This window comes from Strix aluco, chromosome Z (genome assembly GCF_031877795.1).
Source record: "Strix aluco isolate bStrAlu1 chromosome Z, bStrAlu1.hap1, whole genome shotgun sequence".
NCBI classification, from domain to species: domain Eukaryota; kingdom Metazoa; phylum Chordata; class Aves; order Strigiformes; family Strigidae; genus Strix; species Strix aluco.
The window spans coordinates 49007764-49031014 of record NC_133971.1 but is presented as its reverse complement, the minus strand read 5'-3'; positions in this window follow the sequence as shown (position 1 = coordinate 49031014).

Below are 23251 nucleotides of genomic sequence, written 5' to 3'. Positions count from 1 at the left end.
TTTAGTACCATAATTTAGTCAAATACCTTTGGGGTTAAACACCTAAAAACACTCTTTGTCTTCATCAGCTGAGGAATTACTTACAATAAGTAAAACTGATAAAATTGCCTTATGAGAGCTTAAATTGCATTTTCAGTTATTTTTCAAAAGTATGCTATGTAATATCCATGTTCCTTCGGATCTCACTAAAATTGACTTTTGCTGAAAACAGGAATCAGCACCACTTAGCTGTTTTATAAATCACACATCCTAAATTGATTTCTACCTGCTGATTTAAAGGTTAAAAAAAATAATTCAATTAATCTAAATAATAGTGAGATCACCTAAACACTTGCATATACGTACCATATTTTTAGACACTAATACTAATAATTACCAGGCAGTAGAATCTTAATGGTGGGCAATATATAGTTGCTGAGAAACTAGAATAGTAAGACAAAGGAATTATGATATGGAGACAGCTCCTATACATGTTATTTCCCTGGGCTGACTATTACAGAATGACATGTCACCAATATTTTAAGATAAGGTAACACTTTATAATTTGTCTGATGAGTGTTGCCTTTTTTTTTTTTTAGAAAGTCCTCACTTACTGTTTTGTCCAAATACCTGTTTTTTCAAAAATATTCATTGAAATATTTAATGTATTTCATTTTCCCTGTGGCTGCCTATTTAAAATCTGAACTTTAGCCTCTGATAGTCTTCTTTGATTAAGCACCAAATGTTATTAGTGTTGATCCCTGACTGTATCAATGAAACTCTTATAACTTCAAATTTCTCTTATAGAGATGTTTACTGATAGTACATTTAAACATCACAATCTGCAGTAAATCTAAACTCAACTTGACCTAAGCTTATGCAAATACTTATGGAAAGCAAATACAACAGGAACACAATTAATGACATTCAGTAAAGAATGTTCATTACAAGAACCTATAACAAACCTTGTTTTCACAGAACCACAGAATTACAGAATCATTTAGATTGGATAAGACACTTGGGATCATCAAGTCCAAACATCAGCCCTACTCTACAAAGTTCTCCCCTACACCATATCCCCCAACATCTCATCCAAACAACCCTTAAACACATCCAGGGATGGTGACTCCACTACCTCCTTGGGCAGCCCATTCCACTGTCTGACCACTCTGTCTGTGAAAAATTTTTTCCTAATGTCCAGTCTAAACCTCCCCTGTTGCAGTTTAAAGCCATTCCCTCTTGTTCTATTGCTAATTACCTGTGAGAAGAGACCAGCACCAACCTCTCTACAATGTCCTTTCAGGTAGTTGTAGAGAGTGATGAGGCCTCCCCTCAGCCTTCTTTTCCCCAAACAGTCCCTGCTCCTTCAAGTAACATTTTTAGGTTAGGAATTAATGGGCATTGTCATGGTGCATACTCTTTAGAGGGAGATGTTAACCAAGAAATCATTAAACAAAAAAAAGCAAACAAAAACACAAGCTAAATTCAACTGTCATTATTTTATTTATGGCCTCTTACCATCCTCTTGTGTTGCAATTATACATATGAATGTTAGCTATCTATTGATATACATATTAGTGTTTGATAAAAAGCATAAAGCATTCATTGAATTCATGAAAATGGAGAAAAAAGAAATTTACTTGCCAATATCCATTTAGAGTTGTATTGCTTTCGTAACTCACCAAGAAGATACACAGTTACAGGTGTATTCTGCCTCAGAAGGTCTTATGGATGGCTGCAAGTCTGGGAAAGAGAGGGCTTTAGTGAAAAACAAAGATTTCTCCTTTTTCTTTCCAGAAATTTGAATTTCCCTACAAAATTAATCCTTTCCTGACTTTCAGTCAAAATAATTCTTTTTTATATTCACTAGTTAAAATTAATTTTCATTTATTTTAGAGTAAGCCATATATCTCCAAGCTTTCCTCACAGCAGTTCTAGTATAAATGCTTCATACTGTTCAGCCTTTTATGGATGAGACAAATTGACAAAAGAAAAGACTATCTCTAATTGCCAGAGAAATAGTTTTGATAATCTAAAAGAAAACCTCTCTCTACAAGGTGTCCATGATACCGTTGCACCCATTTCCAAAAATCTTATCTCTTGCTCTAATTTTTATTTGATATCTCATGCCTTTTCTCTGTCAATTTAAAATCAATAAATGTATCCATCATAATTTTTTAAATGTCAAAACCAGAACTAAAGTTCATATCCTGCACAGAGCAAGGACCCTGTAAGTCTAAGTGACTTACTACTTAGTATCAACTTTACTGTTACTATTTTTATAAAGATCTAGAGTAGAACACAGGTGTGGTGAGCTTACGCTTCATTCTACCTCTGGGGAGACTGGCCCCAAGGCTTTTATTAGTCAATAACACTGACATAATTCCTGTGCTGTCATAGCAATATCTTACTACTTTTAACATGCAACAGCCTTTGTTCTGAAGAGATTACTGTCCTTGCTGGCCTTGTGCCTTAGCAAACACCCAAGGCATCCAATAATCCTTTAAAATGCACTGTTGGACAAGTCTTGTTGCCAGAAAGTGGATTCGTCCTCATATTTAAGACCTCCATCCACATTTTGTGCATACTTACATTCCAAATATACCCTGTTATAGCGTACTTCACCATACAAGCCACAGACAGAAAGTGTATCCCAGCACTGGTCTAAACAATCCATGAACAGTATGTTCTAACAACAAATATTTTATTAAGTTACTCTACTCAACAGTAAAGCTAACTCAGAAAACAAACAAACAAACAAAGCCTCTATATTGTGTATATAATTTATGATAAAACATGTATTATACTTTTTTAATATAAACACGTAGCATATATTTCAACATCTGTAAAACTGTAATGCTTTTAAAAGCAATAAAGTACTTTGATTTTTATAACTTACCTGAGCACTGCACCTAAACACATCAAGAACAAATGGCATTACAGTTTCTCCCAGAGAAACTGTCTACAGTCTAACAGCAAGTGTCACTTCAGTTTAATGTCTATCCTCTCCCAAGAATGTATGCCTTGCAAGGCAGGGACATGATCTAATATGCCTTACCTACATTTAATTGGAGTTTTTTTAAGCAATTTAAGCTGTGTACAGGTTTGGGGATGTTACAGATTTTCTTTTCATAAAAGTGATAAGACTACGGTAAGTATCACAATACTTCGGCTGTTGAATACCATTAGAAAGTTGAAAGTATATAAATACTGTGGGTTTGATAGATGCATAGAAATGGTATCTTCTCAGAAGTTCTAAATAAATAATATTGAAAGCTTAACAGTAATAAAACTGTGAAAGATTCTCATGCTTATTGGAAACTACATGACACACTGAATTTCTTCTAATCCTGACTCATACTCAGCTACAAGCATTTAAAAATTAGCTGGGCCTCACAGCTGTGCAGTCAGCTATTGCAGTCAGCTGAATCCTCAATATATTTCAATAATGGGACCTTTCACTATCTGAGCACCAGGGATCATCCCTTAACAATGTTTACTCGATAAACTCTTGAGTTAAAAGACATGTTTATGGTCAATAATACAATACCATTGTATGTTCATAAAGCTTTATTAATAATACAATATCTAATAACTTCATATTGTTTATATCTCAATTCAAAGTTGTCATAGGGTTTAACTTATCCTCTTAATATACCTGATGTGTATATTATCCACCCAGTTGTATAGATTGCAAACTTAAGATACAGGCAGGTTGAATGATTTTTCCCATCTGTTCTCAATGCGCTTTGGAGCACAACCTAAATGTAGACATGTAAAAAAGTTGATGTAAAATGCTAGCTCCACAAAAAGCAAGAGAATTTTTGCTCTTTGCTTTAACAGAGACATAATTTTATCCTCAACTGTAGGAAATTTGCTGACATGAGAAAAAAATCTGGTGACCTTCTTAATTACAATTCTACTGGGTGCAAGACAGACGCAAGCCAACATATGGTAGAGAGCAGGCTGATATAACCTCAGGTTTTTCTACAGCATTAAATTTCTGGGGTGGGTGGACATGGAACAGCTTCAAAATGGACTCAGAATATCTCTTTTCAGGATGTGAAAAAGTATGGAATTTAGCATGACCCAGACAATAGTTCAGGGTGGCACACAACTAGACTGGAAATTAATAATTTATAGGATGCTCTTTTAGTTTGGTCTAGAATATAAATGAACACATCCAGGCCATACTTGTACGGACTTTTCTCATTTGCAATAAAATGATGTTTAGTGCCTCTAACTTCAGAAGTCCCTCTTTCCTGTTTAACCTATTATCTAGGGTAATACAATCATGCGGAGCACTTGGTAAGTCACTTTTCAACCATCAATCATCCCTAAAGAGTGTTCTCTCATATTAAATCAAAAGGCTAGAACAGATTTCCCCTTCTCTCCATCTCAAAGAAAGCAGCAGTCAATAAAGCCGTCCACTTCAAATACAAGATTTATAGCTGTCAGGTTTTTCATACCATCTACTCCAAGTTTCTAAATGCAATATTCATACTGGTAACAAACATGCAGTAACCACCTGTAGTAACATCTAATGGGATTTTCCATGCCTAACAGAAGTCTGAATCCTATACAGGTGCCTGCTAATTGACCTGCAGAGGAAGCATTTCATTGTGTGCAGCCAGGCAGCCCTGTTTAGATAAATCAATACAGAAAAGAGAGTTTGGGAGTTTTTAAGCAGAGGTCAGGGTTAATCTGCAAATGTGTTTTATCCCTTGAAGGATTTATATTAATCCAGTTTCGTCTCTGATGCTGCTTATTTTAAACTTACATTATAACAGAAAATCTTCCTTCTGATTTTTTTTTTAAATACTTATTTGAAGCCACTTAAGAGCATACCACCCAACAGGAGAGCAAGGAGAATTTCCTATTAAATCTTTAAGTAAAGCCCACATACCTTTTAATACGCATCTAGTTATACTTATTAGAGAATAAAGGTCCTCTAATGAAAAAAAAAAAAAATCCTGATTTAATTTCTCTCGAGTTGTTTTTCTGTGTGTGTGTGGTTTGGATTTTTCTTTTTTTTTTTTTTTTTTACTTCAACTTTGCCTAATATTCTTCTATAATAAGATAAAACTAGAAGATGTTCTGACATAAAGATAAGGACCAATAGCACAGTCCCTGACAGAATTCAGACACATCTCAAAATCCAAAACAACAAGACAAGAATCTGGCTGATGTCCAAGATAGATTTTGTGGGGTAGAATGGAATTACAATTTCAAGATGAACTCCAGTAGACAGACCATCCATTTTAATCATATCAGATGGTGGCTGTTACAGTTAGAAATTCCAGCTTAAAACCAGGCAGGAGACAACTGGTTCAAATAAGCATTCCATCTCTGTAAACGAGGTCCTGAAAAGGGGGATTTGCTTTCTACTAAAGAATACCTCATTACCTTACTTTCTAGGGCTCCGACCTTAGAGGGCAGCATCCTGAGCTGCCAGTCCAGGTGCCACATGACAGTTCTGGAGCACTGTTGTCCTGGGGTAACAGCCACACTGACACAAGCAGATCCCCCTCCCGGTGCTGCCGGGGCAGGGACTATGCATAGGCTACAGTTCCTGAACCTACAACTTCCTGGGGAAGACAGGAGAAGGTAGCAGGTGCAGTCAGAGCAGAAAGACTGAAACCTTTCAACAGTAAGAACCTGCCATGTACAACAGACCAGATTTTGTCATCGGCCACATATCCATGTTTTATTCAGTCTGTTCTAACATAGAAAAAGACAGTACCCTGAACCATTTCATAAATTCACCCATTTTATATGAACACAAAGAAAAAGCATGCATGATTTTAAATAAATCCGTTATTCAAGGCACCATAGTATACCAAGACTGGTACTGCAAGATAAATGAAGTATCACTGCTCCTTCACTGTACCGGTCACCTCAGTTTGACATGATTTCAGCCAGTCGTGTCTCCTGCCCATTAGTTGACATTTATGCCCTCTCTTATGATGACATTTATGGTTTCCATTATTTTTTTGCAGCACTCTGTTGATTTTGAGATCTATTGCACCTGCATGAATTGTCCTTCAAAGCTCTGTCATTACTCCTGCTTGTACAATAGGTGAAGACATGCCCAATGATTCAGGGTCAAATGTAACCAACCTGGCAGCTGCCTGAGAGCTAAAGAAGTGGAGGTACTTCTCTTAGATGAAATTCAACTTCCTGAAAATTGTAAGAACACTGACATTATAATGAATAATAAATATAATGACCACCATTATATTGATCATTTGTATTTCTCACTACCAAATACCTCAGGCCTTACAACGGCCTTACAAACTAATTGGAAAATGTTAACAACGTAAGACTATAAAGCTTCCATATAGAAGTAACCAGAGCAAAAATTATCAGCATATGAAAAGTGATGTTCACAACTGAAATGAACCAAAGTCAATCCAAGGCAAGCCAGTCTTCACTGCTGTCCAGAAGGACAAACGGGACTTTGCTAAAGCCAGTTCTGAAGATGTGATTTTGCTTGCTCCCCAGCATCTGTGATTACAATGGTTCTCCCTGGCTTAGGGCTGGACATGGGATCCCTTCAGTGGTGAAGGTGAGTACAACAGTAAAGATCAACACAGAGGCTTTCAGTTTAGGCTTCGCTGACAATCCCACCTATACACAAAAGCAGCCAGTTTCCAGAGAATACTCTTCTGAAATATTTCAACTAGGCCAATAGCCTTGGTAGCACAGAAAACTCAGTAGCTCATAAAACATCCTCTCTTCCCTCAGTGTTGATGACTAAACTGAAGGCCTGCAGTTGCAGGGCTGCTTATGATTGCCAAGACTGGACTTGATGGCTGGGTGGTCCACAGCAGACCTTTGCTGGGTGTGCTGCTTCAGTCTGCCCCTCAAAGATGCTGTCTCTATAGTACCATCAGAGTTCAAAACACCCCATGCTGTGAAATTCTCCAAAACCAGGGGGAGTTTATAGAAGAAAAGACCAAGCCTCAATATCTTAGCATATAGGGTCATGACTCTTTCTGGAGCTTCAATTTCTGTCTCTTTTCTATACTTTCCACTTAACATCTATTTATCCTCTGACTAGTCACACTCTAAATCTATTCTTTGAAAACGAAGGCCTTCAATAAGTTCTGAACTTCAATGTGTAGTTTCTCTATACGTGAGCCTGACATACTTGTAAGCAAATCATTTTAGTGTGGTGATCTCAGTTATCCCTCTCAGAAAATGTTGATTCAAAAACAAAGTTCCACAAAACTCTTCATACAGCCTTAATCCCATGAATGTTTTGCCATCGCATTTGCTCTTGTAGTACTTTATCACTGTATAATAGCACCACCTCACCACCAAGAGTGGTTTATTTGCATATGAAGGCAGGTAAGATGGCTGCTGCCAAGGACAGCTGAGCTGTATTCAACCTCCTTCCCCAGTCTTCCTCTACTTTGTGCTTCCAGAGAAGAGCCATGCATTTAAAATGCTCTCATAAATAGGACAGAGCAAAAATTTTGCCTTCTAAATTAAAACAACTGATGATACCAGTGGCTAATTTCCTTAATTAAAACAGCTCTATCTTTGTGAACCCATTGCAGGGCTTTTGGGCCCATTCTTTCCAGTACATGCCATGAAGTTATATACTTCTACCCCTTTATTTCAGAAACAATATTTACCAAATTGCAATGTCAGGCCTAAATTTGGGCTTTGTTTCTCTAACAGAGCATTGGTTCTTCTAATGCAGCCCAGCAAGGAAAAGCAGGTCTCCCCTAGTACATTTCCCATGTCTGTCTGCCAGCGCTCGCTGCGGTGCTCCACCTCAGAGAAAGGGGATTCTGTCATCATGCTACTGCACTGATGAAGTGTTTGCTGGCGAGCATCAATAGGCTTTCCAGAAACATGATACAGCAAGATAGAGCTTATACAAACTGAGAGGCACAAACATAGCTTACTTGTGTTAATCCTGTCAAAGCACACATCTATGACAAGAGGAGACAGCACTACAGAGCACTGCGGTCTGCGATTCTCCACTGCAGTTTTTCACTCCTGAAGAGATAGGACATAAATGCAGGCATGTCTTCTGTTGGTAAGCCCATATTTCCATGCAAGGTAAGGCTTCTTTGTAACTCAATTAGCACCCATACTAACTAGCCTGGTTAAGACCCATTTTCAACATACACAGAAAATAACACCACATCCATTATGTTAGTGATCAAAGCTGTACAAGATTGTAGATTGTTTCAGAGATCAAAGACAGTCTGTCAGACTTCATTACAAGAAGAAAAAAGGCACTCTGACTTCAAAAGACATTGCATTGTCCTTTGTTTCCTCCTCAAAAATAAATTTCAGGAAGATGGTGAGCCACCTCAGAGAAATCTAAATTAACAAGTCTTTTGACAGTACCTTCTAGCTCTGACTGCAGTTTGATCTCATTCTTTTTCCTTCTCCTTTATGTCTTTCATAAGTGAAAGTTGACTGTTTGGGCTGCTAGTTTAATCCTGGGGCATATTAAGGAATAAAAAATTAAGCATTTCATCAATCTGCAAGTTACCTAAAATTGCTCCCCTTCCTCCCCTGATTGCTTTGTCTTATTCATTGCAAGATTAAGAATGTCTACAAAAGGCTGTTTGAAAATATCTTCAATTAGATTATGTGTTTCCCTGACTGAAGTGACACTTTCAGTCAGATTCACAAAAGAAATTGCACTAATTGTGAATAAAAATAGCATCAAGATTAGAAGACTTTGATACTGTTTGAATACTTTTTATGAGGATAGTTTCTTGAAAGCGTTCATATTTTCATGACTGTATTCATGTTTTTAAATTATTACATAGAAAATCTTCAGAATTTTCTTAACTACCCACAAAACAAAAAAACTCAACTAGCCAAAGATTCTAACCTGAATATATTAATTGATATGTCAAGGCTAGTAAACAATAGTTTTCCTGTATCCAGGGCTATATTACATTACCAGTGAGATCTCCATTGACAGTCTCCATAGTCTATCATAAACAAGTTAACAGAGCTAAGTCAACAGCACTGAGAAGTTCATTCAGTATAGGGCAGAACTAAGAGAAAGTGTGGATCTTCATCAAATTCACCTTCTCTACAACTAACAGTCATCCAGATACTATTGAACAAGTGTGATTTATTTGTCTCTGGGATCTAGTTTTCCATTTCTGAAATTGCACATGAACAGGTTTTTCACTATAACTAAGCTAAAATATTTAATGGACGAGATGCATTTCTTGGCCTCTCGCCTCAACAGGTAATGATCACTCTTCCAGCTGAAGTTGCCCTTTAGATACCTGGTAACATCCCCTTTTTAACATGTTATTTCTTTTCCTATGTGGATTAAATCCTGTGGATTAAAATCACTGTAAAATAAATTCCAAAAATTTACTTCAAGCTGACTCCACAGGCACTGTCAATATTGATGATGTCAAAACACTGGTGGAGTAAGGTTTTCTACACATCTGTACTAAGAAACATAAATGCTATGGGAAACATTAAGATAAAAAGAAACCCCTAACCCAGAGTGTGCTGGACAGGCACTGAAGTGATGGAGTCCTCCATCAGGAATGCCAATATCTGAAATGGTGTTAATATGCTGTAAAGTGGTACTTAATAACAAAGCAATATGTTCACAAATGTTCAGACTAGATAAGGAAAATTAAGAAAGCACTCATCCAAGCTGCTTTGGGCTGTTTTTTTCTCTTTCCTTTTCCTTGAATGTTTCCTTTTACTTAGCATTTAAAATCTGTAATTTTGCACAGAAATAAAAACTGGATTGCAGTTGGGGGAGGTCTCCGTCAAGTCATGAGAAGAACAGTCTTCTTAACAGGAATATTTTGTTGCATAATATTTTAGCCTACATTGATCAACTTATATCTGTTTCCTGGTGAGCCCATATTCTGTTTCTTAATAGTTTCTCCCACATCAATCACTGAAGCATCATCTAAAAGTTGGGAGGCATAAACTTATTAGCAAAGCTAATAACAAGCAGCCAAAATGGAAAACAACAACCAACCACTAAACAGAGATGTTTGGTCAAAAAACAGAGACTGTTTTTTGTCTTCTCTTTCCCCCCAGGTCTGTTCTTTCTCAAATGTTCACATGGAGATACACACATACATACTTATATATGTATAAAAAGCATATACGCACATATATACGCACATACACATATATATAGATGCCACCACATACACTGAATATATATATAGATATAGATATAAAAATAAAAAGGCTGTTCTCTTCAGAGTTTTCTTTAAAGCTTTTTTTGCTTGAAATGTGTCTTCTCTTCTCTGTGCAGGATGCCTGGAAACATTCCAAAATTCACTGTTTCTTGATTACATGTCACATTTTTTGAAATGACCTTTCTGAAATACTAATTATGAACTGCAAATATGAGTAGGCTGGAGTCCCCACCAGGCGAGGCAGGGTGGGAGGGCACTCTGCAGCACCTGGCATTCCCCAGACTTCCCTCACAGCGTGCCCATAGCAAACCATGCCCACTGTACAGCACTGCCTTAGTCTCTCGGTCAATAGCAGTTTAGGTCTATGATGGCTGCAGATTCAGAACCTGAGATTATGTAGTAGGCAAGAAGGCAGCCTCTTTGGAAGTCATGACAAAATGAACCTGGAAGTCTATTAGTTGGGTTTACTTGGCATTAATATACAAATAAAGACAAGGCATAATTTCAAAGTCTTCACAGCCATCTTGAGGTCAAAGAGTGAAAATTTATCCACATTTTGTCACTTTTTGAGTTCATAAACAGAATCAATAAGGACAGAACACTAAGAAATGAGGGATTTGATCCCTTCTTTACATGTACATGCACACGCATATATGTCTGTTCTAAAAAATCTGTGATTTGACCTCAGGTAAAAGGAAAGTAAATCCAGGATCTAGTAATCTACTTTTTGATGTAACCACAATGAGTCTTATTGTTAAACTTTGAAAACAGTGATGATGACTTCTCTTTCATACAGGTAGCATCCAAATCTGAGGCAGGCTGCAACTATTTTCCTACCTCAGCTTGATTAAGTAAATGTCAGATTCTTATACAAGAATGCCATGAATCTGCTCTATATCAGTCATGGGTCACAAGTCACTCTGCATGTTGGAAGTGACCTCAAAACCAAAATTAACAAAGTGGAGCATGGTCTTCTGGTTTGTGAAATATGAGACTTTATGAATTTTTTTATATATTTCACAGGCAAAGGGTGGAATTCTTTCTTCCTGTCAAATTTATTTCTGCCTCCCTTTGCATATAATACTGGTTTGCTCACTGAAAAGGATAAGCGTGATCAACCATATGCATAATGTTAATAATTTTGCTGCAGAGTCTGGGCCAATGACTGCCTACGCAATTAGCAAAAACAGTTCAGTATATGCTTAAAATCTTTCCAGCTGAGAGCACCATTTCGATATTTATTTATGTGTAAGAATATGCTTCAGCTCTCTTGAATAAGATCCACACAAACCTAGTCTTATGAAATATTCTGAATTAGGATGTTTTCTTGATTTAGGATCTAATTTTGTCTTTCACAACTATAAAAGCAATATAGAAATAAAGTTGGGCAGAGACTGAGTTTGGACAGCAGTCCTCATAAAACTATTTGCACCAAGAGGAGGTATTGTTACTGCTCCAGTTTGCCCTCTCCTTTTCCTTATTTTATTTTCCCACTCATTTCCCTGGATAGCTGGCCTGACTGGTAAAAAAATGACCCCATATATTGTCATCTTCAGGTTTTACAACAGTTCCTTATATAAACAATATTCAATTCCCAAATAATTGCAATGTTCCCAAGGAATGCAGGCAGTTTGTATTCATCAATGCATAGCAATGAGCAGAATCCTAAGCTAATGGCCACCTTGCTCATTACATACAAGCTGGCTGAATGTAACAGCCCCTTGGGAGCAAATGTTATTTGCTGCCAGTTAGATAATGCATTAATACATGATTCTAGTTAATAAAGGACATTCAGATGCCACACAAGCAACACTAAACACCTGCACCTGTGAAATGGCCTCCCCTAAAGCAGTACTCATAGGTTTTTTTAAACATGAAACTCTGCTGCAGGAAGAATATTATTAATGGTGAAGGTAGAAGAATTAATAAGAGTTTATACAGAAATTTCTTCCAAGGCCCACAACAGAGCTTCAGAGCCAGAGCAGGGGCAATTCTGTGGTTCCTCCATGGGTCACAGCACCATATTTTGCTGCATGTGGCTTCATGCCACACAGGCAAAAGTTGTTTCCCTTTATCTTCCACTTGCCCAGAACAACCTGGATGACAGCTTTCACTGCGAGAGTGTCCTCATGGTTTCTGGGCACAGGAAAGAATTGCTACTTGCCTCCACAAATATCCTTAAAACACCAGATATTTGAACAGGACATGACATAAACAAAGACCGTGTCTACTTGGAGAGGCAATCTGTAGGCAGCTCATCACGGATGTGTTCTGGATGGCAAACAGAGGTACCGCTCCTCCTAAAATGTCTTTTCTATTTCCTTTTTAGAAAAATATGTCTAACAAGACCTTTACTGGGATTCTTAATAAAAAGACTATTTTTTTCCTCTTTCAAGCCAGTAAATATGATCCTGTCATACAACACACATGACCTTTTTGGACACTTAAAAATAATGAACGTTGAATTGAAAAATATGTTGAAAATAGCTTTAGAGAGGAGCCAGTTGGCAGTAGTACAACCATCAGAAACTTAAGAATATCTCAAAAAATATTTCACCTACCCACACAGGCTCTCTGGGAGATTGTTCTGGGAAAGATGTTACACATTGCTACACAGCTATTTCTGCTTGGTGATGAAAATAGAATAGTGGGGTTCAACAGTTCCTGTGGAAAGATAGCTAGATGGGGAAAAAACCAAAAGCCTTAAGAAAATGGTCACTGATTCATCAGTAGCACTGATAATTTAAATTCATGCTCAGCCAGGAGCAGTATCTCAAAAAACATGTAACACAAAACAGCTAAAGCTAGTAAGGTATTTACGAAGCGTTGCAACATGTACATCTGGCTGTACAAACGTAGAAAGGCAGAATGGGCTGATCTCAGGATAATTCTCCCTGCTTTAACTTTCCCAAAATTCACAATTTTATTTCACCAATCTAATGCAGTTCATTAATGCAAAGATATGGCTTAAAGGTCAAATTTAATATAAAATGAGACGTGGTAATGTTGGTGATCATTTATTTACTTGAAAAATGCATCCGTCTTGGGTGCTTTTTTTTTTTTTTTTTTTTTTTTTTTCCTCTCCTGTTTGGTTGGGGCAATTCCCTTGAAGTTGGAGAAACGAGCGAGCTCTGTGGTGCCTTGACCCCCTCTGTCTGGAAGATCTGATAGCCAAGCAAACCTGGCACTCAGGGTGTAAAGATAGGAAATTACAGTGTAAATAAAGGCCAAACAGCGAGACTACAACCCCTGCAAACAAACCCCTTGTTGCAGGCTCAAAATGGTCACTATTATAAAATTAAAAGTCAGATTTTCCCCCTACAGATGTACACCTGTACGATCAATCCCTGAAGATGGTTGGGTTTATGTTATAAGCAGTAGCCTTCCTACAGATGAAGTTATTACTGAGTTCAGCAGAAACTATAGGCACATCTTCCCTGAGACTTCAGGGGAATATTAAAATATTTCAGATAACGTTGAGATAACTGTTTCTGATGTTGACTTTTTATAACCATAAAATAATGATCCTTTGTTTTTCGATATTAACAATTTTTTTCTAGATTATATTTAAGAATAAAATAAGCATATGAAACACTAAAGAAAAAGATCTTTCCATTATAAGGCTCTCTTTCTAGTTGCTTAGCACTTTCTTTTACTGCTTAGGCTGAAATATCCCATGTAATTTCTAAGCTTCAGTTTCAGTTCCAGAATAACCACAGTCATTTTTCCGAGTAGAGAATAACAGAAGAAGATCAATTTTTTTGCCCATGCTGAAAGAAAAAAAAAAAAAAACAACAAACCAACAAAACCAAACAGTATCCAATAGTGTGCTCAAAGACTGACTTATAAATGTACTGCAAGAAGAGTTGAATTCAAGTTCCCCAGGCAACCACCACTTTGGCATTTTCCAACCCGGTTTTCCACTTACTTTTCCCTTAATGCTTCTGTAAGACTGTAAAGTACAAAACACATATACAGCATTTAGCATAGGGTATTTCTTCTCACCGCTTTCTTGAAGCAATAATTTATGTGTAAGTGACTGGAGGTTTGGGGGCTTGGTTAATTCACTGCAGGAGGCCTATATCTGGATTTGAAGTCTTAACAGACTTCTAGTGCACAGTAAATCCACATGCAAAGGCCAATGTGAAATTCGTAGTTACACTTTGGCTTGGGAAGGCAATGCATACAGCATCTCAGGCAGGCTGTATCAACAGCTTCAGCTGGCATAAGGGCAACTTTGGTAGGCTTTTTTCTGGTGGACATTTGTTCCTACAGCCATGTGGGAAGAAAATGGAAGAAATTCCCATTGCTGTTTCTTATTCGTTGCCTCTAAGGTTACAGGAAATAGAACAGCACATCTCATGCAACCACAAGCCATGGAAATTGTCCTCAAATTTCTGTAGAATATTGAGAAAAAGTGACTTTTGGCAAGATGGGAAAAAAGAATCTGTTGCTTGCAAATGAGTTTGACTTGATCTCAGAAAAAAAGCCACATGAGAAAAATGCAGGTCTTTGCATTTGAGGGATATGAGCAACTTCTCAGCCTGCATCACTTGCAGGATATGATTGAAGGCAATTCAGAATAGTAGACAGATAACATTAGAGAAACCTTTAACCTGAATCTTTAGGTAAGCCAGTCTCTGGAGGCTGATCAACACAACAGAGCATGCTCTTAGTCACACTGCTTGAATCAAATGGCTTTTATTTACTGAGCAGGGAGTTTAACTTGAGAAAACATTCAGCATCATGTGATCAGGTGAATTGCTCACATGAGACGGAGAACAGGGATCTTGATGTTTAATTCTACCAAACCCTCACCCCCAGAGAAAATGTGGACAAGCCCTGGGAATCGGCTTCATAAATTAGAGGCATCATGGAAGGATCTGGCTATGGAGCAGCATCACTATTTGGCAGCACAGGTGCTGTTTATAGTGGGGAGGTGCTGGCAGCTCCTTGGCATGCTCCTCATACTACAAGTCTGTGCATGTGCACTGGGCTGCCTTTACAACTGGAACAAGATGCTAAATCTGTCATTATCTGTCTCTGACTTAACTCCAACTGCTGTCTGCTAGCAAATGCTGACACTCAATGCCTGAATGGGTTCTCTGTGAAGTGGGCACTTGCTATGGTCTGCTCCACCTATCTCATGTTTCAAGACTGATGAGATCTGGAACAGTCTTTCAGGAGCTATCAACATTAGCTAAGATGATAAGTCTCATCAAGCACAGCTGGGAAATCTCAACGTTAGGATCCATATAAGAACTATCAATCAAAAACTGTTCAGATTATCCCAAAGACAGTTTATTAGCATGCCCTCACACAAAAATATACATATTTCCCACTGCCTCAAGGAGTCTCCTAAAAATATACAGAGGATAAAACCTTTCACAATGGGCTTATTGTGACGGACGTGCTACTAAAATGTAGCAGATTGAAACTGCATGGCATGTTGTGCCATAATGTCTGTATCTGGATTATTCCCTCTTTCAGCAGCTATCAAATATGGTTTTATCTTTTTTTTTTTTTTAAAGTAGTTTTTGCTGAGTGAAAGCAATATAGTCCCTCTGAGGCTTCTGAGGCTTCTAAAAAAGGTACTTCCTTTTTTTCATTTGCGTGCACACACTTGGTGTTCCTACAGTTTGTGCTCAATCAGTAAAACTGAATGGGAATGGAAATAAAAATTAAAAAAAGAAAGATGTAAAGCCTACAGATTTATTTTTGTCTTGAGAACCTCCAGGAAGGAAGATTTTTCAGCCTCTAATCTTAATGCTACAGCAGTCAAAAGGAGTGATTATCTCTGTGAGCTTTACACATTAATTAAGCTGTATTGTATATTCTTAGTTGAACTAGTCCTCGTTACCACCACCTCCGTGAATCTCCCCTTCAAAAAAATAAAGATTCTAGTTGCAAAAGAATGCTTGATTTAAATAAGGTAAAGAGAAGAGTCAGCGGTCTCTGGGAATAGTTGATTTTATAGCCTATTAAGAGCAAAATCTTTTACAGCAAAGTCCTGATCTATCTGTTTATAAAATAGCTATTTTGAAAGAGAGGATTTCTTTTAGACGATTCTGTGTGGGCATCCTGAATACTCAAGTACAGCCACAGACTCACTGTATAACAGTTGCAAATACACAACAAAACATAGTTCAACATGTTTGCATTTATTGTCCAGATTTTTTAGGTTGCCAAATACTTTGTAAACAGTAACCAGCAACAGCATATCTTTGAAACACCCCAGTATGGTGAGGTGACTGATCTTTCCTTTTACTGAAATAACAAGGTCAGAATGTTCCATTTTATGTGTATGCTCAATGTAAGACAACTGAAACCTTATTTCAGAAAGCACTTAGTGTTCTACAAAGCTTCATGTTGAAAGGACAGCTCAGGGATCCTCTTGCAATTTAAAGGTCTCTGTCAAGCACAGGGAACAACAGGTGCCAATCATCTCTGAAAAATCTAATCTAGGTCCCCATGGCAAAGAGTGAAGCAGCCAAATCTCTACTGCAGTGCTTCCTACAAGAGGTTCCTTTCCCCTCCCTAAACCTACCTCATTGTCTGTACGGCCTCTCCAGCTTCTGCAGCAAAGGACATAACGACTCCTGTATGAAATGAATTTTTTAGCTACTTAGCCTCTGTACATGGGATCTTCTTAATTTAAGCAGCCATGTAAAGTCCTACACACAGCTCATAATTTTTCAGTTTTTCAGCTTCTGATGTGGTCTTACAAGGGTTCAGCCTAAACATCCACGTTCTTCATGTCACATGCCAGTGCTCAATCTATGCATCCTGACATCCTGATTCTAATCCAGGTATTTATTGAAGTATCAAAAGCACACACCTGAAGAAAACATCACGTTAACAGACACACATTAGTAACTGGTAATGTTCTCCATGACTCCCCTCACTCTTCTGTTACGAGCCGCCTCCCCCCTCCTCCTACCATGGTACCACTCAGCTCCACAGGGCAGCTAGATCACCTCCTTATCCTGGAGCCTTTGGGAAAAGTGTGAGTTTCCACTTCACACATTATCCTGAACTTTTTATATCCATTATCATGTGTTAGCAGTAAGAGGACATCAATCTTAAACTAACATTTTTCCAAATTCTTAAAGATTATTGGATTGAACTCAAAGCAATGGTATGACGAATCACTCTGCACCTCTTCAGTACAACTTCTCTTCACCCACAAAGAGGAAAATAAAGATATTCTTACCAGACATTACAGGAAAGACCAGAAAAAGAAAAGACTTCTTTTATTGTTCCCGTAATCAACACAGAGTTTTGCGTGTGAACATCCTAAAACAGAAGGCACAGCCTGAATGCGCTATCGTGCTTTATATTACTGTAAGAAAACAGGGCATCTGTGAAGGGAAGCTGCTACAAGTATACTTGAAATTGTTAATGTACAGGGACCTGTAAAATAAGACATTTAGTTTTAATGTTAGACATCACTTACATTTTACTAGCTTTTATTTTTTCCTGTATTTTTCCTGTATTTTACTGTAATGTATATAATTTCATTTATACTTTTTCCTAACTACCCTCTGTAGTCATTACCCAGTTACCCACTTATGTTTTAAAACCTTTAACTCCTTGCCTAGTAAAGATAAGACAGACCTTGGACAGTCTGAAAAAGTCCCTGAGTACATCCCTAATAGCAGGAACCTAAAAAAAAGTGTCTAAGACACCAGTGTCAAGATAAGTGACTGGAAGCTGGTCTAAACTAACCTTGGAACAAACAGGAGCTGAAGGATGGATGAAGTAACTGTGACCATATATGGACACAAGAAACCTAAAGTTCACTAACGGACAGTGTGAGAAAGGCTGTGTGGACCTCTAAGGAGGGGAGGAGACCCTCACTCTATTTTTACTACGCATGCTCAGACTATGTAAATGAATTCTAAGAACCCATTAGCATAAGACTGCCTCTTCTAAGAAATCTGATGCATATGTATGTTTTTTGTGTATATTAGTCAGAGAATTTTGTTAGTAAGTGCGGCACTTGTGGTGGAGCGATCCCCAGTGCTGCCCAGCACTGTGAATAAAGAATCCCTGCTGAACAGTTATACTCAATTCTGACTGTTGAGTGAAGCTCTTTGTTTCATCTAGAAGAAGAAGCATCCAAAATGTCAGCAAGCTGTGGGCCACTTTGGTGAGTCACAGCTCTGCAATACCCAAAGTTATAACCACAGTTGCAATCAGCTGTTGGCTCAATTGCATTTCAAAGAAGCATTCAATATTCCTACAGAATTTTCTTCTGTAAGTGGCATCTATTTCATATGTTGCCATTTTACTTATTTTGCCCTCATTGCTGTGGTACGGTGGGACACTTCAGTACTAAAATAGAAGTGCTCACTGTTTTTATGGGGACGTGTAACACTGACTTTTTATTTGGACCAATTGTCTTTTTTTAGCTTACACTACTGATGGGAGTTCACTCACTTTCCTCAGGGATAGGTGCTTCATTTCATATAAGCCTAAAGCTGTGTTTACTACTGGGAAATATGCTTCCAACATGAACAATCTTGTTGGGACTGGAACAACGACAAATCAATCATTCCACACATTGGAAATAGATGCTGGAAGCAGAGCTGTGTAAAATTATTCTTTCCAGGATATAGCAAATAAAACTGGCCTCCAATTTATTTAGCAAGTCTTTGCATCCCTGAGAGTCTGCACCATACTTTGGGTTCAAGCATCCTTAGGGTTATTGGACCAGTATCTTCATATGTATCAAAACAACCACAAAGTGATTTCTTCTCCCAGTGTTTTTTCCTTTGAGAATGTACACCTTTTTCTGCCTGATTTCAAACAAGTTTCCAATTGCATTCTAGGGCAATTAGCCATTCATTAACAAAATCATTACCTTGTGACTTTTGTAGCAAGGTAATATACTGCACAGTGATACAGGCAATAGACACAGGATCAGTAGTACCATTCGACACCTGTGGAGTAACTGTGTCCAAGATAAAAAATCTAGATTCTCGGGTGGAGTCAGTTTATGACTGTGTTGCAAAAGAAATGCCTGGAAAACATTTTAAATATGAAAGCCTATGATACAAACCAGTTACCAAACAGTAAGAAATCTGCTCTCTGAGCACTACGGTATTCAGAGCTCTTTGCAAACTACTTCTGCTTTTCTTGTTCCTGATGAATCCGTGATTATACAACTAGGATTCAATTTAGAAAGAGAATGATGTATACCTTCTTTCCCTCTAGTACCTCAGTCACAATTAATCTAACTCTTCTACTACTCACCTGCTTAATTCCAATCCTTCTTCAAGACCTACAGAAATTTAGTAAAATTATAAAAGTAGAATTAACAAGACACTAGCCACTGTGAAGCCCTGCTCACACTACCTAGGTCATTTGCTTTCCAGCTGTCCAAATCTCATTGCCATGTTTGGTTTCTACATTTTAATTACACAAGCACACATTTTAGACAATCTGAAGCATACCTACCACACTAAGTGCTGACATACTGAATAGCATGAATAAACATATAGTACCACTGGACACCAATGTCATTCAATACACTTGCTAAATTATTCCTAGCTTGCCAAGAAGGTGAGCAAAAAAATCAGTACCAAAATGCCTACAGTTAAATTAATAACATTGGTTCCCTACTATTTCCTGTGCATTTCTCAACATACATTTCCTATAGCTTACAAAAACAATTACTTTCATCCCTGAAGCAATTTTGAAATTTGCAAAACAGTAGGATTGCAAGAAAAAAGATTATGTTTATTGTTAACATGAAGAAATTTGCATTAGCTGATTAGCTATGTTTATGGCTTTAAAACATAGGATTCTATCATCAACCCTCTGAAGCTTACATTTCTGATGACTTAAAATTTACAGAAGCATTTCATTTTCTTGCCTACTATTGTTAGTATTGAATAAGATGTAGCTAGCGTAGGAATAAATGAGATTATTCAGCAAAGTTACAATTGCTTTTTCTCATGTTTCAAGATAACAAATACAATAAATGCAAATCTGCACCAAATTCTTGTTTAGCATTTGACCGTTTTAGCTAAAGCAGGAAAGCAATTTCCTTTACTCTTTTTTTAATAGGGAATGGGAAGGTAATTTTCAAAGCTCTGCTTTTACTGAAATCAGTGTGCAGCTTCTTCACTATTTAGATGTTGTTGATTAAGTTAACTCTGGCTAAAGGATGAGTCACTTCACCACTATAGAATTTTTTTGTGCTCATTTTACTTCAAGCTGAATAGAAAGAAGAATTTGCCCAAAATACCTTTAGCACTTACTATGTGCAAGACATTAAACTACAATCAAGCAGAGGGAATTGACAGCAAACTCAGATGCGAATACATACATTTTATAGCATGTCCCTCAAGCTGGCTTGTAACCTGTGTGCTCCTGACTCCGGACAAGAAAATTTGAAGCAACACTAGGTAATGATGCAAGAGGACTACATTTTGTGAGAACCCCAAGAAACTATTACACTCAGTTCTTCTCATTTTTGAAATATTAATATAGTGTCCTCTGTCATCCCTGTAGGAGCAGACAAGAAGAGTTAATAGCATAAGGTGTTCTTTCTGTTTCATGTATCAATGCAGATGAAGAACATTTCAACATACAGCTCACTCTCTTTATATGACAGACCATGAAATTTAACCTTGTGGACCTTGTATAGTGTCTAATATTAAGGGTATTAAACTCTAAACTGTGTCAGGCTAAGGCATATTTTCTAAACCATCTTTCAATCTTAAGCCAAGAACAGCAGGATAGGGAGTAAGAACACCACTTCCTTTGATATCTTCCCCCAATGACTCATCACCCTCCACAAAGACAAAAATTCCCCTTACTTACTACCTGAATTTATCTGATTTTAGGTTCCAGATATTGGTTCTTTCTTTTGGTCCATCTCAGCTGGGTTGGGTACTCTGCCTTTCCTTCCCAGGAAGCTGTTCTCTCTCATTGAATTACTTTCCTTGATGATCTAGATGTATTGAGGCAAAGGACTGTCACATCAACATATTTTACATTACACACTTCATCTCATTCTGGTGGATATTTGTTCCATCCTTCCTTACTCTTTAATTCATTTTTCAAAACACAACTACAGAACTGTGTACAATACACAGTATTCTACAACCAGATGTACACTTACCATTTTCTCCTACTCACTACTCATGTTTATTCCTTCTGGAAAAGGATCTACAGCTGTTTTAGGCATGGAATCACTCACTGATAGTTTCTTCTGAGTTTCTGTCAGCTGCAATATCCAGATTTTTTTCCAAAACAAGTTCAGCATGGGTTTTTTTTCATTCCTTTTTTACTTTGGAATAGAGAAATTATCTGTATTTAAATAAAATATGCTGAAGCAATACAAAGCAGGGTCATTAAATCCAGTTCTTACCCTTATTTAGTCTTGTTATAATCTTTATAATCTTATAGTCAACAATTTTTAAACAACCGTAACTTTATTTATTTTCAGGTAATCAAACCATACTCAATGCTTCCATCAACCTAGTACATACTCTAACAAATCCACCAGAAATACCACTATTCAAGGTGATTTTCTCTGAGATGTATGTTATCCAGCTTTGAATTTATTTAACACACACTTGATTTACTGATATTATTTTAGTGTACTTTTAAAATTGGAATATCATTGGATGAATGCCATTCAAATATTTATTATGCAGTTACCTTGAGCAACCAGAGTTAATGTGACTGAACAAGACCTGTTTTCCATAGAAAAACGTGGAACTTGCTGCATTACTGTTTTGTTTAATCAAATCCAGTATCAGGTCTTTCTATTACAGTGCCTAAGGCTGAACTCAGTTTAACAAGTTACCCATGCTATGCTTGTCTACTTCAAATAGCTCTCTGAAGTGTTATAATCTTCCATGTTTATTAAATATTAATGCTAGCAAGAAAGACATCTTACCCAGTTGTATTAGACTGTGTACAAATTGTCCAGGCCTTCTGTCTAAAGTGTTTATCTTTAAACATTGTTAACTATTATTCTCCTTTGTGAATGAGAAAGTAGTATGTCATCCTCAGGTGATAATAGCACATCATCCAGTTTATTTTCAGATACAGAAGAGAAATGGTTATGAATACTTGTCTTTTCCCTGCATCATCATTTTACCACCTCCATCTAGGAATGGACTTTGTCATTCTTTGTCTCTTGCGTACATGAAATTTTAAATATTTTACCTCTCTTGTCCTTCTTAGCACAATGATTCTAGAATCCCTTGAGCATCTCATGCATCCTTAACTTTTAAATTTTACTGTAATTCATATTTTCTCCTTTATTTAGCTATTGATTTTATTGCTTTAATTGAAAACTTTATTTCGCCACTGAAACAGAAGGGCTTAATTCAAATAGTCCTCTTTCTCAACCACATTATTGCAGCTTTTTCACTTCCCCATAAAGTGTAAGTTCCTAATTTTTATTGATGTTTTTCCATCAGAGTTTTATTTATAGTTGCCCTTATCTTTGCTAAATAAGGCTTTTTATAACTTAAAATAAATATTTGATTGCTTGGTGCCTTCCTTTTTCCTTATATTAAAAGTAAACAGATCATAACTACTGATTTATAAGGTACCAAACAACTTCCAATCCACTCATAACCTTACCTTAATCCATCAATTTAAAGCTCTAAATGTGACAAACATATTAATGTAATATCATTAGAGGAAGAAAATCATCATCAGTAATTGTTAGACTTCAGTGATTTCATACTATGACCACTTGCATGTCTCTTCCAAATTGAAATTCCACAGTAACAAAAGGTCTCATTTTTATGTATTCAAAACAGAGTAACCTTCCTTGTTCCTGTTCTGACTCAACAATTGTTAAATATCTCCAGCATTCCAGAATTTAGACTACAATATTCAACTATAATTGTTACAGCTCCAGATTATATTTTTATTAGTTACTGATTACTTGAAAGCAAAGGTATTTCATCGTAATGTCATGTTTCCCTAACTATATCTCTAAACTACTCCAAATGTCCTACGGAGAATTTAGCCAATGAGCTTAACTGCCTTGTAATGTTTCAGTAGTGACAAATAGTTCCAGTCAGGTATTAGAAATAGCTGTAACAAAAAAATTTTCTCACCAGTTGAAT